Below are 17,362 nucleotides of genomic sequence, written 5' to 3'. Positions count from 1 at the left end.
AGCGTTTCCACGACCATGTACGGTCCCCTGTACTTTGGGCACAGCTTGCGCCACTCTCCCGTTGAAACTGGCTCCCTCTCGACCAACACCATGTCGCCTGGTTGGTAGCTGGGCGCTGTCTTTCGTCGCTTGTTGAAACTCTCTCTCTCTCTGTTTCTTCTGGTCCTGACGAATATTGTCAATTGCCGTCTCCCGTAGCTTAAGTAGGCTGGCGTCAAGCTCCAGTGCGATGGCGTCATCAACTGGGTCTCCTGTCACGTTTCGTGGGTGAAAGTTGAAAAGCAGACTGAATGGCGTCGCTTTCGTAGCTCGATTTACGGTGTTGTTGATTCCCCATTGCACCTGCGTTAGGGTTTCGTCCCAGTCCTTTCCGTCGCCTCGTTTTGATAGACTGGCAATGGCGGGCGTTATCATTCGGTTGTACCTCTCGACCTGCCCGTTGGCCCTAGGCGTACACGTTGCGTTCTTCACGTGAATTATGTCGAGCGACTTGCAGTACTTCTCGAACTTTCGGCTGGTGTAAGCGGTGCCCTGGTCGGTGATCAGTCTTCGTGGAGCCCCGAAAGTGGCAACAAGGTCTCGGAGAAAACCCTTTGCATAGCTTGACGCGGTGCTTCTCACAGCGCGAATGGTCACAAACTTCGTAAAGCCATCCACTGCCACAATGACATGCGTATTGCCGCTAATGCTGCGGATAAATGGGCCCAAGTGATCCATATGGATCGTATCGAAAGGCACGGCCACTTTTTCGATGCTGTGCAGCCTTCCCGGCTTTTTTCCGGAAATAGCCTTTCGATACAAACATTCCAAGCAACATGAGATGTGTCGTTTTACGTAACGTCGCATCCTTGGGAACCAATATTTGCATAGTTTTGCCAACTGCGAAGTGTCCCATATCGTCGTGACACCGTCTCACAATTTGCCAACGTGCTGCTCGTGGCACCACCCATAACAAGCGCTCCTCACCGTTGTTGGATGACCTCCTGAAAAGCACGCCTTCTATCAGGGCATACTCATTTCTTATGCGGTGCGCTCCTTTCGTCTTCGACGATCCCCTCAGGGTGTCTGCGATAGACTGTAACGTAGAGTCCGTTTTCTGTGCTAGCGTCAACCAGTCGTCGTCGGTGAGCTCCGTTACAATGCCTCTTGCAACGTCAGTCTCTTCAGCTTCCGAGGCAGGCGCCCTGCTGAGGGCATCAACATGACTCATTGAAGCTCCAGCGATTGCCTTTGTCGGCTTTTTTTTTCGTTGCAGCTTACGAGAATGAAGGGTTCCGAATATTCTTCTTCCATGCTCAATGTTCCCCCCGCGATTTTCCGGTTTTGCGCGATGAACAGCGGAGACTCTGAGACATTCGCTACAGGTAGGCATAGCTCGCACCCTTCGTTTTCCCTCAGCACACAGCTTGGTACGTATTGGCCGCGTGGCTCGTGCAGCTTTCCGTGGACGAAGATGTCACTGTGAGTAACGTTGTCACTGCCCAGTGCAACGAAGCCGACGTAATTCGGAGGTATGACAACAGCCTCCTTTGCCCACAAGTTCACTCGGCGCGGTGGTAGGGCTGGTATAGCTAAGTTGGCCAGAGTCCCGTCCTCATCCTCCAACTCGTCATGCTCCTCGAAAATGCGCACTGTATTTTTGCGGCGCACCACCGTTATGTGCGGCTGTTCGGTAAAGGTTGCCCGACAAGCAGTGGGACAGCTTGTACATCGTCTCGGACAATGTGGATCTGGACGTCGGCTGTAGCCTGGTCCACCGTCAATTTCGCTTCAAAACTGCCCATTGGCGTCGTTTTTCCCGATCCGTACCCGCTGATCGTAAAGGGACGGATTAGAGGTTCGTATGAGAATTTCAACTTTTCTGTTTCGCTCTCCCGCATCGTTATGCACTGGCTTCCCATGTCGACGTATGCCTTAATCGGCTTCCCGTTCACGTTGGCACTCATGAAATACTTCTGATTTGGCACCATGCTGCCCACTGTATCGTTGCTCTCTTGCGCAAGGACAGCTGGTTTCGTCCCGTTGCCAGTTGTCGAGCCTTTCTTCGAATAACAATATTTTGTCTCGTGGCCTGATTTTCCACAATTTGTGCATCGCGGTTTGCGTTGAGGTTTTGGGCATGCTGCCGAAAAATGTCCGTATGAAGAGCAATTAAAACAAAGTGGCTCGCCTTTTTCGTTGTACTTCCGTCCGGATGCCTTTGCCGATTCGCCTCCGGTGCGAAGTAGACGTTGAGCAGTTGCCGCTACGCAGTCGTTGCCGTCTTGGACGCGGTGTGAACGTCGAGCATCCAACGGCTGATAGAGCGTCTTAGGTCTCGTCTGCTTCATGATGTCCGTTCTGTCGCAGAGCCGTTTCATGCACTGGAGCAACTCATCTGGGCTTGCGTAGTCTCGAACGCTGAGGGTCCGCACCAGATCTTCGACGTTGAGTCCAGTGATGACGTACTCGATACAAGCCGCTTCACCGAGGTTGCAGCGCCTTGCTTTGGCCAGCTTGTCGTAGAAGTACGCTTCGACACTTTCGTGGCGCTCCTTCTTTCTCGATTCCATGTCTCGGAATGTGCGTTGAAAACTGGATGCCGAAGGAAACGCCCTCTTCATTTCAGCTTTCCAGACGGCCCAAGTTCTTTGGACATCTGTGAGCCCGTCATACCACGTTTTTGCGACGCCCTGGAGCTTCGTGAGGGCGAAGCAAGTGGTCTGCTGGTCGCTCCAATTGTAGGCTGCAGCCAGATTGTCCACTTTGTTGAGCCACGTCTCGACCGTTGGCTGATCGTGCAAAGATGGGTCGAATATTGGCACCAGTTGCGCGCTCGCCGTCGCCAATCGTCCATCCGCGACGCCCGATGCACCTGCCCACGGGTGGTGTGGTAGCGATTGAGCCGATTGCATTAGCTGGGCTGCTCCCTGCAATGCCTCTCGTACCGCCGTCTGGATCGCCGCCTGCATCAGCGCCTGGAAGTCGAAGGCACTGGGAACGGGTATTGCTTCGTTTGGGTTGTCCATGTCGTGGCTGCTTGCCGTTGCAGCTTTCATGGATCCCCTTCCGACGTTGGGCTGCGTCTCGTCTTCGTTCTGTGCGCCGTCGTCGTTCGTTGTGTGAGCCGGTCGTAATACCTCGCCCTCGGGTCCTCCATTTGTTGTCTTCGAACGTAGCAACATCGTGGCTTTTCGTGGTCGAATAACTTCAGAGGCACTCGTTGAGGAAGGTAACTGGTTGCAATCCCACTTCTGAGAAAAAGTTCTGTAGTCGACACAGTCGTCAAAAACAAAACAATGGAACATATTTATTGTCCCTTCGTTTACGACACTCGCTCGCACGGCGTACAGAACACACATTGACTGAAAAGGGTCCGTTTCGGTGGCGGCACGGTCCACTCGGTCCCTCTCCGCACACCCTCTCCCACCAGATGTCCGGGGTCGGAAAAGCCGAGTAACCTGAGAGCTACTTCGCAGCGCGGAGCAGAGCACCCCCCGTCGAGTCCAAGGCGGGACCCCGGAGAGGGTCTGCGCGCATTCCGTCCGTTGGCCGAACATGCGTGGCGTCTCTGTCGACAACACATGATATCATGATTATTTCATGAAAAAAACAGGAAATCTATTTCAAGCACTAATTCCTAGCAAAGTTTCTTTTTCTAGTATGTTTTGAACTAATAGTTCCTTGTAACTATCTGTGCAGTAATGCTTGCCTTAGAGAGCAATCGCTGCCCCATTATTTTGGTAGAATGCTTTTCTTGTTACACATTCGCCACTGTTACTCAAGAGACACTCCTCAATAATGGATATAAAAGATTTTCTCTGTGCTATTTATTCAGAGGTGACTATAGGAGTTGTATGTCGCGCTGTATTGCGCGCCTAGGCACCTATTGTCGACACCGACGGAATCATTTCAGCTCTGCCGCAATCAGTAACCGAGGAACTGAAAAAAGTGATGGTATCTCCTGTCATTCCATTTTAGCTTACGTCGCTGAATACATTGTAAAGTTAATCAGTGACTTCGGGTGTGACGCTTGTGTTATCCTTCTTGAAACCAGCGAAAGATGCAGCCCCATGTACACTATTTTGCGAGGACAAGATTCTAGCGAACTGCATTATCCAAAACCAGAGTTTGTAGCTCTCTTGGACAAGGTTGTGTCTTTTTTTGAAAAAGCTGTCGTGCACCTACCACACACAAATGTCCTTGAAGTCCTTCAAATCTTAATCCAGCCAGCACTTGAGAACTCGCCTTTGCTGAGTTGCCCGGAAGGCATTGACAATAGCCAAGGTCCGCTTCTTTAATATGTGAGAAATTTCTCAGACTCCTTCTTGTCAATTATGCTAAGAAGGTGACAGACAGGAACGAAAGGCCAGCTTCTTATGTGCACAAACCGTCCAGAAAGATTTTGAGACTTTAAAGGGGTCGTGAAACGTTTTCCGGAAATTTTGCATGGCTTAGTTAAATGGAATCCTTGTCCTGCATCATATAATATACCTCGATTCGTTTCATCGCCCGCGTTGATTTAATAGCGACAAAAACAGAATTTCGGTTTCCTAGCGCGCGTCCTCCTCAACTCAACAGATACGTCATAGCGCTAAGCCAATGAGAAGCTCCCGTTGCCGGAGCCTGCTGAGCCAAAGTTGACCAAGCTCGGTATATTTTAGAGGTTTTGATTGTGCCCTACTCTACGCTCACACAGGGTTTTTTAATATGGCCGACGCCTAGGTTTCTATATAGTCGCTACTGTTAAAACATGGTTACATCGTGGGCTTTGAGCCTTACGCCGACGCAACTTTTCGGGTGCCAGGTCGGCGAAGATGGACCCTGCGAGCGACCGGTACAGTAACACTTTTGTCGAGAGGCCGCGGTAACCGCGGCACAACTCCGGCTTGCAGAAGCCCCGACCGTCAGCCTCCCGATCCCAGCCGTTTCGGAACTACGCATTGGTATGTATGTCCGAGTCTTGCAGCCTAGCCTACGTTTGACCGTTGCGAGAGTGCGCAATCGCTAACCGAAGCTTTCGAACAGGTGCAGCTGCGGGCGGTGCGTGCCGATGCCGACTGCTCTTGAGAGCATCTGGCGAGATCCCGGCGGCGACTACGTAGTTGAAGCAGCCGTCTGGGTGTTACAGATCATCCGCATTTACTCCAAATGCTTCTTGATCATGGACTGCTAGTCGAGAACACAAGGTAAGAACCTTGAGCGAAAGGCGACATAACTTGAACAAGCGGCACCTGTTTTTCATTTTCTCGAGCAAGAAATGCTGTAATGAAATCTATTGCGGAAGGCAGTGTTAATAAAATAAAGCTTCCCCTTTAACGTTACTTACCTGCGATCATCTACACTGTCTACAGTGTTGATATTGCGCCACGTTAGCGCGAACACATCGCTGGTTTTCATATTTTTCTTGTTTTCGTAGAAGCGCATGAGCATGACGTTTCACCATGCAAATTACTGGTTTGCTTAATTCCATGCACGAGTAAATGAGAAAACACGCATCATCTGATAGTGTGAACTTGCTAAATGGAAAGGGCATGCACATTGATGTGAAGTAACGAGGGGGACGCTGTCCGGACACATTTGCTTGTTTTATTAGCCAGGTATGACCTTCAGCAAGTGCAGCACTTCAAAACATAAATACATAAGGAATGCCACAAGAAATGCAGTAAATAAGTACAAAAGCAATCTCATTTCGGAGGACTCTGTGCTAAGTGAAATTGCATGCAGTGAAGTAGCCTGTCTCCTGCGGAAGCCGTGGGAAAATGCACTAAAAAACGACCCAGAAAAGAAAAACATACAGAGCAGGACTGGCTTCTGCAGACGATCACTAACTAGCCCGACAACTCTTGTTATAGCCTGTCCCCACTTGCTGCCAGAACAATCACCATACCAGCACTTATTTTATTTGCTAGTTTTTTTTTTACCCACTTGCATTAGGTGAGTGTTGTATAGTGGGCAAATATAATTAAAAAAATTGACTTCATTGATACCATCATCAACACCTGCACACAGTAAACCTCTCCAAAATGCTTTGACACTGACATTTTACATGTGCTGAAATGTAACAACCAAAAAAAAAAAAGAAAGACGTTCTCCCAAAGGCCAGTACACCGAAACTTCCACAGTTTGAGTAAGTGTTGGAAATTTTACAGTTAGCAAATGAAGTTATAGAGTAGTTTTGCGGCACTTGCAGAAAGTTTGGCACGTGCCGTGTTGTGGGAAAACAACGGAGAGCTGTTGACAGAAGTGCACTTGTAGTTTATGGCTCCTTCGAATAGAATGACTCCATGCACAGAGCTGCTTAATGCATAAGTCGCATACTTAACATCTTCGTGCTATGCGGATGATATCAGCGTGGACATTGACATCGGCCACAATACTAGTATAGAGGGTGTAAGACGACTACCAGGTTTTGTCAGTCAAAAGCTGCATTGCCTTCAGGCATTATTTTGCTGCAGTAGCAAATTGTGATTGCACTGGAGTTCTAAGATTGGGTAGGTCTCATTCTCTCTCAATCACCTGCAGCAGAATTCAAAGTTTGCCATACTTCCAGGGAGAATAAGTTGACAGTAAAAGTTACACTGTACAGCTTCTGTTAGACGGGAATTAATTGTACAGATGCATGAATAACTTTCAAATTTGTAAAAGACATAAATCATATTTTCATTTTGCTATGCTGGAAAGTGAATATTGCTTTTTCTCTTGTCAACAGGAGGCACCACTACATCTGCTACAGCCAGCTTGCGCACTGGCTTTGGGGATGCCTCGGCAGACATCACAGTAAAGTCCTCCCTATTTGTAATGCAAGCCAAATAAGGGAAAGGTTTCCATCTGACAGTTACACTGGTTTCCAGTTTGTGCAAGGTTTGCAGAGTCATCACCTTATTCATTCTGAAACAAGCCGGATAATATGAGAAGAGAGAATTGCAGGACAGCTGGACTAATAACTGGAATTTTACTAAAGGATAGAGGCAAAAGAAGACTTGCACAGAGATGCACATGTAAAAAAGGCCCCAAAAGACTGTTGACCGATTTCTTAGCCACACACACGTCCTTAGCCTTTGCAGTATAGTGTGCCTTTGGACTTGGATCTGTGGCTTCCCTTTTGTAACGAGTGGTTCTTGACCATAAGGAATTTGCTTTTTTTAGATTTTGATTTTTTAGACCCTTTCTGCTTTCCACGCTTTCACTGCTTTGGGGGTTTTTCGTGCACGTGCATTTCTGTGCGAATCTTCTTTTGCCTCTTTCCTTCAGTAACATTTCAGTTGTTAGTCAAACTTTGCCTTGTGCTCCTCTCACGTGTTTCGTCTTCTGGCTGGTTTTAAGATGAATCAGTACCAACTCATCCAGTTGTTAGTCTTGTTGATATCACTAGCCTGACTGCACCCACTGCTGGGCAAATGCTTCTCCCATATCCATCCGAATAACCCGATCCTGTGCCAGGTGCATGATTCTCGCAAACTTTCTAATTTCATCTGCTTGCCCGAGTTTCTGCCGCCCCCTGCTAAACTTGCCTTCCCTTGGAATCTAAAAGACATATATAGGCTCACTTAGAATGAACTTTGTGTACTCACTCCCTTTTTTTACCTTTGACAGGTAGAATTTTTCTTCTTTTGGAACTGACCGCAGATACATCAGCTGCATCCATATGATCCCCGCAGACTTCCTAATCTCATCTGTCTGCCCGAATTTTTGCCGCCCCCTGCTACGCTTGCCTTCCCCTGGAATCTACAAGACATATATAGGCTCACTTAGAATGAATTTTGTGTGCTCACTCCCCACCTATACCTTTGATGGATGGAATTTTTTTTTAGCACTGACCGCAAATGCATCATAATTGTGCAGTTGTGTATATACCTGCTTGTATAGATGTCTCTCCCATATCTATCCAAATAACCCAATCCTCTGTCAGCTGCATTCATCTGATCCCCGCAAACTTTTTATCTGCCTGCCTGAGTTTCTGCTGCCCCCTGCTATACTTGCCTTCCCTTGGAATCTACAAGACATATATAGGCTCACTTAGAATGAATTTTGTGTACTCAATCTCTAACTATACCTTTGTCGGATGCATTTTTTTTTATTTAGCACTAACCTCAACACATCATGATTGTGAAGCTGTATATACACATTTGTATATTTAGGAGAGAGGAAGACAGCAAAGAAGCGTGAATAAAAGATGTCTTGCTCTAGGTCAACTTCCTTCTAGCCTAAAAATTTTGTATGCACTGATGAACCTGCGGCCAACCAATAAATTATTTTGAAAGCAACATGTCTCTAACACTCATTTGGTAACATTAGATAATGCCCAAATGTACTACAAAGTGGTGGTCCTTGTGGCACTGACAAACCTAGATTTTCTAGTTGCCGCGTTCACCTTTACACGGCCTCGAAAAATAGTGGCTCATGGGGAATAGAAAAATCAAACCGTTTTCTGCAAAAGCTGCTTTGAAAGGTGGCCACTGTTTTCAGCATTTTGCAGTCTCATTCAGAAGCAAGCCAGCATAATCTGCAATCTGTAGACATGCATACAATAATATGTGCCTTATACTTTGAAATGCACCAGACTTTAACCAGTCATAAAACAGCGTGCTGTAAAGGTATGTATAGTAAAGCCTCCTTCGTTGATGATACCCGTAGTTTGCATGAAAACATCTGCACTAGAACCTGCATGACGTTGAGTTAATTGGCCTGCTGGTTGAATATGCCACCAAAATGCTGGTAATACAATGAACTTTGTCGGTGCTGGGGTCAAGTCTAGAAATATAAAGTTGGGATGATTTAATTGTGAAACCTTGCTGCTGAATTCACTGCAGGCTAGAATGTAACAGGATTAAAGGGCAGCTGTAGACGTAAGGGCAGTCAACATTGTCACGGCATCTTATGCGTCCTAGTACACATATCTACATACCGTGCATGTTTTGCTAGTAAACAATGTAACCACAGATTTGCGAAGCTCCAAGAATGCTACACTGATGCTGTCTGAGTAGCTGCTTGTGTCACTGAATATTGTGAAAGCCTTTTGATGGAACGAAAACTGCTTGGTGAATACTTATGCAGAGTGAGGTTGGTCAGGAGCGCAGGTGATATGTACACCCTCGCAATTTAACCATACAAGCACAGACTGTATGATACTCATACAAATTGAAAAATATAAGGGAAGGAATTGAACTGAAGACTTCGCGGTTCGACAGTCCAAACTTCTACTACATGTGCTTTGGGCTGTGTGTGCTAGCCCGCCTGCAATCTGATTGCCCGAGCCAGGAAAATGGTACACACCCATATGAGCACCACTCCCAGTACTCTTTAACATGTACATAGAAGTGCAGGTGCTTGGGATAAACCTTGGCTGCCGCAATGCACCTCAAACAATGGCATGTTAGCCAGAATAGCAGGTTGGGCTTGTTGGTTTTCCATCCTGAGGTAACAGCGCAAAATGTGGACGGGAGCACAAGACGAGAAGACGATGAGACATTGTGTCGTCTTCTCTTCTTGTGCTCCCATCCACGTTTTGTGCTGTTACTTCAGAATGTCACGTGCCTGCCCAATATCTACATAATTGTCACACAAACCACTTTGTGTGTATTTACGACTACTTGCACAACACCATTGCCACCCACTGATGATGAGCAGCTGAACAGCAGTTTTTCACGTACACTCCGCTGCCATTAATTACAAATGCTATCGCGCTACGACTTCCCATACCACCCCACCCAACCTCTGTGTGTAATGACTCAACCTTTGGTGCGTTTGCATGTTCTCGGGATACTGGAGAAATCCAAGATATCAATTAGTAGATTCAAGCAACTTAATCTGACATACATCTGATGAGAATATTACAACTCTATCCATGTATACACAGATCTGTATCACCGCAAGCATCGCCTACAATTGTGGTGATGCCGCTCAGAACATGACTCATCTTTTTTTTAAGGGCATAATTCTCCACAAACCGCTGCTGAGCTTGTGGCCCCTTGGTAAGAGGCTTTCCACATCTGTGGGAAACCACTTTAGAAGTGGTGTGAATTCACAGTTTCAAAGCCTGCATTACAAATTTTTGGAAGTTTTCAACACCACACCCTTACCAGCCTTTGGCACTACACATCACTGAGTTCCTTATATCTACTTGTGCTCAAGGCCACAAGGTAGTGCTTTAGTGGATCCATACCCACTTGCCAATTATATGCCATTATGCATGCTTTCTCCATAGACTGCATCTAAATGTGGTTTCGCACACAAATATTTATACTTAATTGGACAGGCGGACTGCCCAGAATGTTCCACATGTGACATTACGGAGACTCTGGAGCGTGTACTAGTGGTGTGTCCCAGTATATGCGTGCAAAACAATAACTCGAGTTACTTCTTTGAAGTGTTTTGGCAACAGGCCTCTCTCAGAGGACTTATTGGCCGGTTGGCCAGAAATGGAAAGCTCTACAGGCAGTGCAGGCTTTCTGCTGCTTCTTGCATGACACAGGACTTGACTCATGACTGTGGTGCAAGTTACTATTCCTGTATATATTTTAATCAAGTCATGACCCTCTTTGTTCTTCTCTTTCTGTAGCAGGTCAGATATTAAACTTTTAAGCCAATCTATCCGCATTTCCAATCAATAACACTTGCGTGAATTTCTCCTGGATGGTTGATCTGGTAATCACACCATCGTAATGCAAGGACATGGGGCGTATGAGCTTTTGAGGTGAACAATTTTTACCCTAGAAATGTCTTTTAAATGATGTGAAGGATTCTGTATATATTTTAATCAAGTCACGGCCCTCTTTGTTCTTCTCTTTCTGTAGCAGGTCAGATATTAAACTTTTAAGCCAATCTATCCGCCTTTCCAATCAATAACACATTGCGTGAATGCATTTCTCCTGGATGGTTGATCTGGTAATCACACCATCGTAATGCAAGGACATGGGGCGTATGAGCTTTTGAGGTGAACAATTTTTACCCTAGAAATGTCTTCTAAATGATGTGAAGGATTCTGAGCTCTGCTCAACATGATCCTCCTCTTTGGAGTCTTCATCAGGTTCTATGGGACTAGATGAGTGCTGTGGAAAGAACGTGATCGAAGTGGAACCAAGGGGCCTGTTCTGGGTGGTACGATATGCTGGTAGGGGCACCTGTTGTGCTGGCCTCATGGTATCGTTCAAAATAAAAAAAAAATCCAAAATGCGCATATTACTGCTATGAGGGCAATCTGGCAGGAAACAATCAAATAGAACTGGTGGCTTCTGCGAGTCGAGTAGTTCTCAAATAAGCATATCTGTAAGGCTACAAATCGCAACTACGTTTACTGCCTTTATCACGCGACCTACACTTTTTTTTGCCAATGCACTGGGCCAGCGGTTTTGCGTCGGTACGACGCATCGTTTGAGGTGAGCTTTCTTCGTTTCCGGTCCATGCCGAGGCTTCGAATGACGCCGAGGTTCATTTAGGACTTCCAGTAGAAAGTAGTACGAACACATGAACCCAATCGGTGTGCCAAAACTTGTGAAAGCGAACGTTACTTCCACTCGGAGAAGCTGTGCTGCAATCGATCGCGACGTACACGGTTGGCATAGCGAGCACTGAAACCCGCACAACACGCCTAAACCCAGAACCTAACGGTGACAGAAAAAATAGGCGAAGTCTGAGCACTGTAGACGTTGTAGGAAGTATGCCTCCTCCTCCTTTTTTTTTTTTTTTTTTAGAAAGGTTACGAGAGAGGCGTCGGGAAGGTGGGGGAGCAAATCGCTGCGACAACGCGTAGGGTGAAAGGGCCACCCAAGTACATTGTAGCAACCTTTTTTTTTTTTTTTTCGGTTTCCGGCTTTCCGTGTAGTGCCATAGTTCAGGTCATCCGGCCGAAATAAAGGAAGCGAAGCTCGACACGCTATTCTCAGTGATGCAGCGCGGAGGCGAGCAACTAATATACGAGTACGCGCCGCGGCGCCCGCTCCTGCAACACTCCACCCACCACTCGGATTGAACACACTTGTCGATTTCTTTGACCTGGAACCGTATTTAGATCGTATCTTTAATGACGCCAAGAATAATAATAAAAAAAAATTACAGCAGCGGCCGCACAACCAAGTTGTACCGGTGGTATGAGACTGCTCAAGACGTTGTGCTCCATCACGAATGTTCACAAAAAAAGAAAAAGAAAATAACAACAACAAATTAGATTGGAACCATTGTCATTTGGAGTACCCGGCGGAGCGAGGTATAGCCGTCGTTACCGAAAATCTGAACTTGAGCGTCACCTCTCGCTCTGTTCCAGAGCGCAGCGAGAAGCAGACACCACCCGTAAAGTGAGCTTTACCACCCGTCCTGCTCCGCCGCCGCCGCCGACCGCGCGTCACGTGACAGTATTGTTGAAGAAATGCGTTTGCGTGAGCGAATAATTGATATAATATATTTTTATTTGCTAACTTTAACAGCAGCCTATTATTGTATGGGAAATAATGATTATATCTCCGTTTCCAAACGGCTAAGCATGACGTAGGCGAGTACTTCTAATTCCGGCCTACAGGGTCGCATGGTCGCTTCAGGAACGCAAAAATGCTTTGATTTCAGAATGGTATTATTAAATGCAGAAGCAATATTTCGACGAGATATTTTGGAATAGGCATACCTAATGTTTACTGAAGCAAGGAAAATTGCAACTGAGCTGCTACATTTTCGTTTCACGACCCCTTTAATTTTCTAGCCGCATGTACCGTTTTGATGAATGAGTGCAATGTGTTACCTTTGAAGGACATTTTTTTTTATTGCTTACTGCTCTTTTCAATTATGCATATCTGTTTATGCCCATTTCCTTGATTAAATGTTTTTTTTTATCACTGGTATTAAACTGACTACGATCGACTGTCTACATGTGCGTCAGTCGCGAGACTACGTATACATCTGCTGTCTTTCAACCTACTGATTTGTTTTAAACGAAGCTAGAACAGCCCACTTCACTAGAGAACTGAAATTTTAACTGTATGCGTAAATTTTTGTTCATACTCTGAATCTGAGACATATGCTATGAATTTTCGTCAGTGCCTCGTTTGCTCTAAACGAAAACGGCAGCGGTTGACAGAATACTTGGAATATCCACCGAAAAGTTTGCCATGCACTAGCGTCAGGTCGCGCTATACCTGCTTACAGCTTTCAAAGGCACACTGCATAAAATGGTACATATAGTTTTGTGAAAAATTTAGGGGCAAAAAGTGTTGATGTAAGTGCACCCGAAACTTCATTCGACCGTGCGCGACAGCACTGACGAAGGCGCGCACGCGCATTATTGACTATTTTATTGCTCATACACGATAAATCAAACGCTGATTACGGCTTCTTCCTATAAGCTATAAGGGGCGAAATATCAGGACCTACAGGTTGCAACTGATGCGGGCGGAGCGAAGAGCGAGCGCGCGTTTCCCTTGCACGTGAACGGCTGTAGCGGAGGAGCAGCAGTGGGGCGGTAGCGACACCACCGAGGCGCGGCGGGCGGTGGAAACAGACCCCATTGGAGAGGCCGTAAGAGAAGAGAGAAACGCGCTCTCCCTCGAGACCGGCCGTGGCCACGTATAATGATGATGATGATGATGATTTATTGACTCTACCCTTCGTATCGGGCGGGCACCATGTTGGCGCCGCGGTCGTAAAAAAAAAATCATAAACAATACAAAGTACCATAGACACAACACCACACTTAACTCATACACACACACACACACAAAATTAAAAAAAAAATAAATTACGGCTTGCGTATTGCTGTCCACCACTCCGTGAGTCTCCTTTTGGACGCCTGCACGAAGGGAGTTCTGTTCGCGCCACTCTCGCCACCACCCGGAGGACAGTCCGGCGGGTCAAAATCGAGCGCCCGCGCGAGTGTAGCGCCCTCTGGGAGCAATGTTTTGAGGCATGCGCACCGCAGCACTACGTGCTCCATCGTCTCGGATTCAGCACCGCACAGCCGACACAATGTGCATGTAATAGTCTCATCGTACCGGCTACGGTGGGCAAGCGTTTTAAGGGCTCCTGCTCTTGCTTCGAAGAGCAGAGCACTGCCGACGCTGTTGTCGTATCGATGCTCCTGAGCTATGTTCCGCTTGTGGTTCCGGTAGAGAGTCAGGGTGGTCTTGCCTTCCATGCTGGCGCACCACTGTAGGCGTTCGGCTTCCACCACTCGCTCTCGCACTTCGGCAGCCCACTTTCCAGCCGTTTCTGCCGCTACGGGGTCCTTGAAAAATCCGAACTTTTTTTCGAGCTGGTAGATCCGGGCCGTCCAACTCGTTCTAATGCATGTGGCCGACAAATATTCGAACACTCGGCGTGCCCAGCGCTCCGGTGCCATAAAAATGAGGCGACCGCGGTATCCCAGCTTGCTCGTTGCCTCCCGGGCCTCGAAACTGGACCACCCCAGGTCTCCTTGTACTGCCTCGTTCGCAACCTTACAATGGCAGCCCAGTGCTACTCGCCCCACTTCACGCTGCCGCCGCTCCAGCCAGTTGCGCGTTGTCGCCGAAAAGCAGACCACTGCGTTCGCAAATGTGAGCCCGGGGACGTGGACGATCTTCCACAGGTCTCGCACCATGACGAATCTGTTGCAGCCCCATAGGCAACGTCGGCGGAGTATTGCTTGGGCGCGCGTAGCTGCCTTTCGCACCGATTCTTCCTGGAGGCTGCATATTCTACCACTGGTCGAACAGAGTTTCACCCCGAGGTATTTGTACTCCGTAAGTACTGCCAGCCTCTCTTTACCAAGCATCAGCTCTGCTTCCTCTTTGGCGTGCCCTGCAAAGCGGACGACGGCCGTCTTTTTTGCACTGAATTGTCCCAGGGAGACAATTTCCGAATTGCAAATGTTTCTCATGGCTTGCATTTCCGCTGGCGATTCTGCCATGATGACCAAGTCATCTGCGAAGGCCAGCCCAGGTAGACGGCGATTTTCGTCGATTCCACATGTGGTGAACCGCAATCGGAAGCCAAGGCATGACTCTATTAGTGCCCGCTCCATCCTGGACACATAGAGCAGGTATAGCAGTGGTGACATAGGGCAGCCTTGGCGGAGACCCTTGGTGACGGAAAGCGGCGCAGACACTGCATCTCCGAAGTGGACGGTCACTATATTGTTTGCATATACCCGAGCGATCATGGATAGGAGCTCTCCTGGCACATCGGGACTGGCCAAACAGCTGAGCAGGGACGCGTGGGGAACATTGTCATATGCCTTCTCCACATCAAGGAAGCAGCACAACAGCGATCTCCCCTCTCTCTGCGCTATCTCTGCACACTGGGTTAAGATGAATATGTTGTCGTCCAGTCGGCGCCCGGGGCGGAAGCCGTTCTGAAGCTCGGTGAGAACGCCCCTCGTCTCCGCCCATCCACTCAGCCAGTCCCTAACTACACGAGCGAAAAGGCGGTATATCACGCTGGTCACCGTGATGGGGCGGTAATCCTTGATGTTGCTTGGGTCCCCGCCCCGCTTCGGGACAAGCGTAACCCTACCATGCTTCCAGTCGTCCGGGATTGGTGCTTCTTCTTGGATGATGTCCGTGAGGATGTTTGCCAGCTGTTCTTTTGCTTCATCCCCAAAGCATTTGACCACACGAGCTGGCAGACAGTCTGGACCGGTGGCCGTTGCCGCGCTGATGTGCTTCAGTGCACCTTCCACTGTCCGCTTAGAGATCGCCCACCGTAGAGCGGTTTGGCTCTGGGTACTTTGATTCCCAGCTTCGGTAACAGTGCGCACAATGTCTATCGGGCGAGGATCGACAGCATCCGTAGACCCAAATACTGCGGTGAAGTGGCCTGTGAGGAACTCTCCAAGTTTGTCCACTGTCCGGCCAGTTGCTGGGTCTGTTAGCGGGGGAGTAGGCGGGGGAGGCCTATCCAGCGACTTAACATACTTCCAAAACTTCTCTGATGCACTCTTTTTATCTGACGACAGTGAATGCATCATACGGACAGGTCCCAGGCTGCGGCGCATGTTTCACTGTCGGAATATTTCAGTGCCCTTCGATGGTCCCGATTTGCCCGTCGGCGCTTTTGCCATGCGGCTTTCACTTCCGCATCCCACCATGGGTTCTTCAGGGTGCGTGCACCCGGCCTTGTGTGTGTCATATACCCATCCATGATCGAGTATAGCGCACTCATAAAGTCCGCATATGACTTGGCTTGTTGTCTACGAGGGCATAGCTCAAACTTCTCCATCACGGTAGTGATGTGTCGACTTGGAAGACGGAACCCGGCCTTGTCCCGTCGGTTGTTGCGTGCGCCTCGCCAACCAGAACGGCTAAAGTCCAGGAGCAGACGATTGTGATCACTGCTCATACTGTGTAGTCCCTCCTCGTCGATCGTGATCTTGTGGAGCAAGGCGTACAGGCCAGTGGACACCAAGGCATAATCGATTGTAGTGGCACTGCCACGTGCGCACCATGTGAATTGTCCTTCACAGAGCGGGTGTAAATTGGCAATCTCAAGCTGAAGGTTCTCGGCCAGCTGCAGCAGAAGCGTTCCATTTCTGTCCGTGTCACCATCCAGCTCACTTAGGTGCCCATTAAAATCGCCTATTATTATGATTTGCTTTCCGTGTGCCCATGTGATGCATTCAACAAGTTGCACGTTTGCGGCAAAGTTGCGGCTAACCGATACGTAGACCACACAGACTGCAGTAGGCATACCCATCACCTCGCCTATTATCCACATGTGGTCGTTGCATGCAGTGTGGTCATCTGCTCGCCAGTCCAGACTGTGTTTCCACAAGACGCCGACACCACCACCTTTACGCATGTTTGCCGTCCTGTTCTTGCCCGCCCACACCCACTTGTTGTTAACGGGTGGCTCTTCCAGGTCACGTAAGTGGGTTTCCGCAAAAGCAAACACATCCAGATCCTCGGCCTCGAGCGTCTCGTACACCTCCGCCCATTTCTGTGCATTGCGAGCTCCATTCAGGTTTATGAAACCCAACCTGAAGTGGGGCCACTGCTTCCGCCTGCAGCGTCGGTGTTGTCGACTTCTGTCCGCCGCTGCATTGGCAGCTGGAGCTCCGACCCGAGGGGCCGCTTGGATATGCACCTGTCCAGCAGAGTGGACAATTCGCATCGAAGGGGTGGCCTGTCGTGCTTGCTGCAGGGGGCGCGCTCCCACTACTGGGTCAGCAGGGGCCACTGTTGAGAGAGGTGGTCCGACCAGGTCGGCCACCACTATGTAGTAGGTAGCGCCACCTATGACATTTTATGTGCACTAAAATGTCGCAGTTCAGAAAAATTACGAGGATGGCGCCACATATACGTAGCGCATGAAAAACACCTAAAGCTGAAATCCACCCGTGCAACTAGCATCCTACGCCGACAATGCCTGTGGGGCTGCAACCGATATGTGTTGGTGCGTGACCTGTGGAAGGGGGTGCATG

General features: G+C 48.4%; 1 long non-coding RNA gene across 1 annotated transcript; it reads left to right on the top strand.

The window, feature by feature from the left end:
* Nucleotides 1-4,723: 4,723 nt before the first annotated feature.
* On the top strand, nt 4,724-7,432 carry LOC146170639 (uncharacterized). Its single transcript, XR_014703155.1, has 3 exons — nt 4,724-4,925; nt 5,008-5,168; nt 6,692-7,432. It is a non-coding gene; the product is annotated as an uncharacterized LOC146170639 (long non-coding RNA).
* The last annotated feature ends 9,930 nt before the right edge of the window (nt 7,433-17,362 follow it).

Source organism: Amblyomma maculatum, unplaced genomic scaffold (genome assembly GCF_055883805.1).
Source record: "Amblyomma maculatum isolate TAMU_Amacu unplaced genomic scaffold, ASM5588380v1 scaffold_117, whole genome shotgun sequence".
Lineage (NCBI taxonomy): Eukaryota > Metazoa > Arthropoda > Arachnida > Ixodida > Ixodidae > Amblyomma > Amblyomma maculatum.
This window is presented reverse-complemented; position numbering and strand designations above follow the sequence as displayed.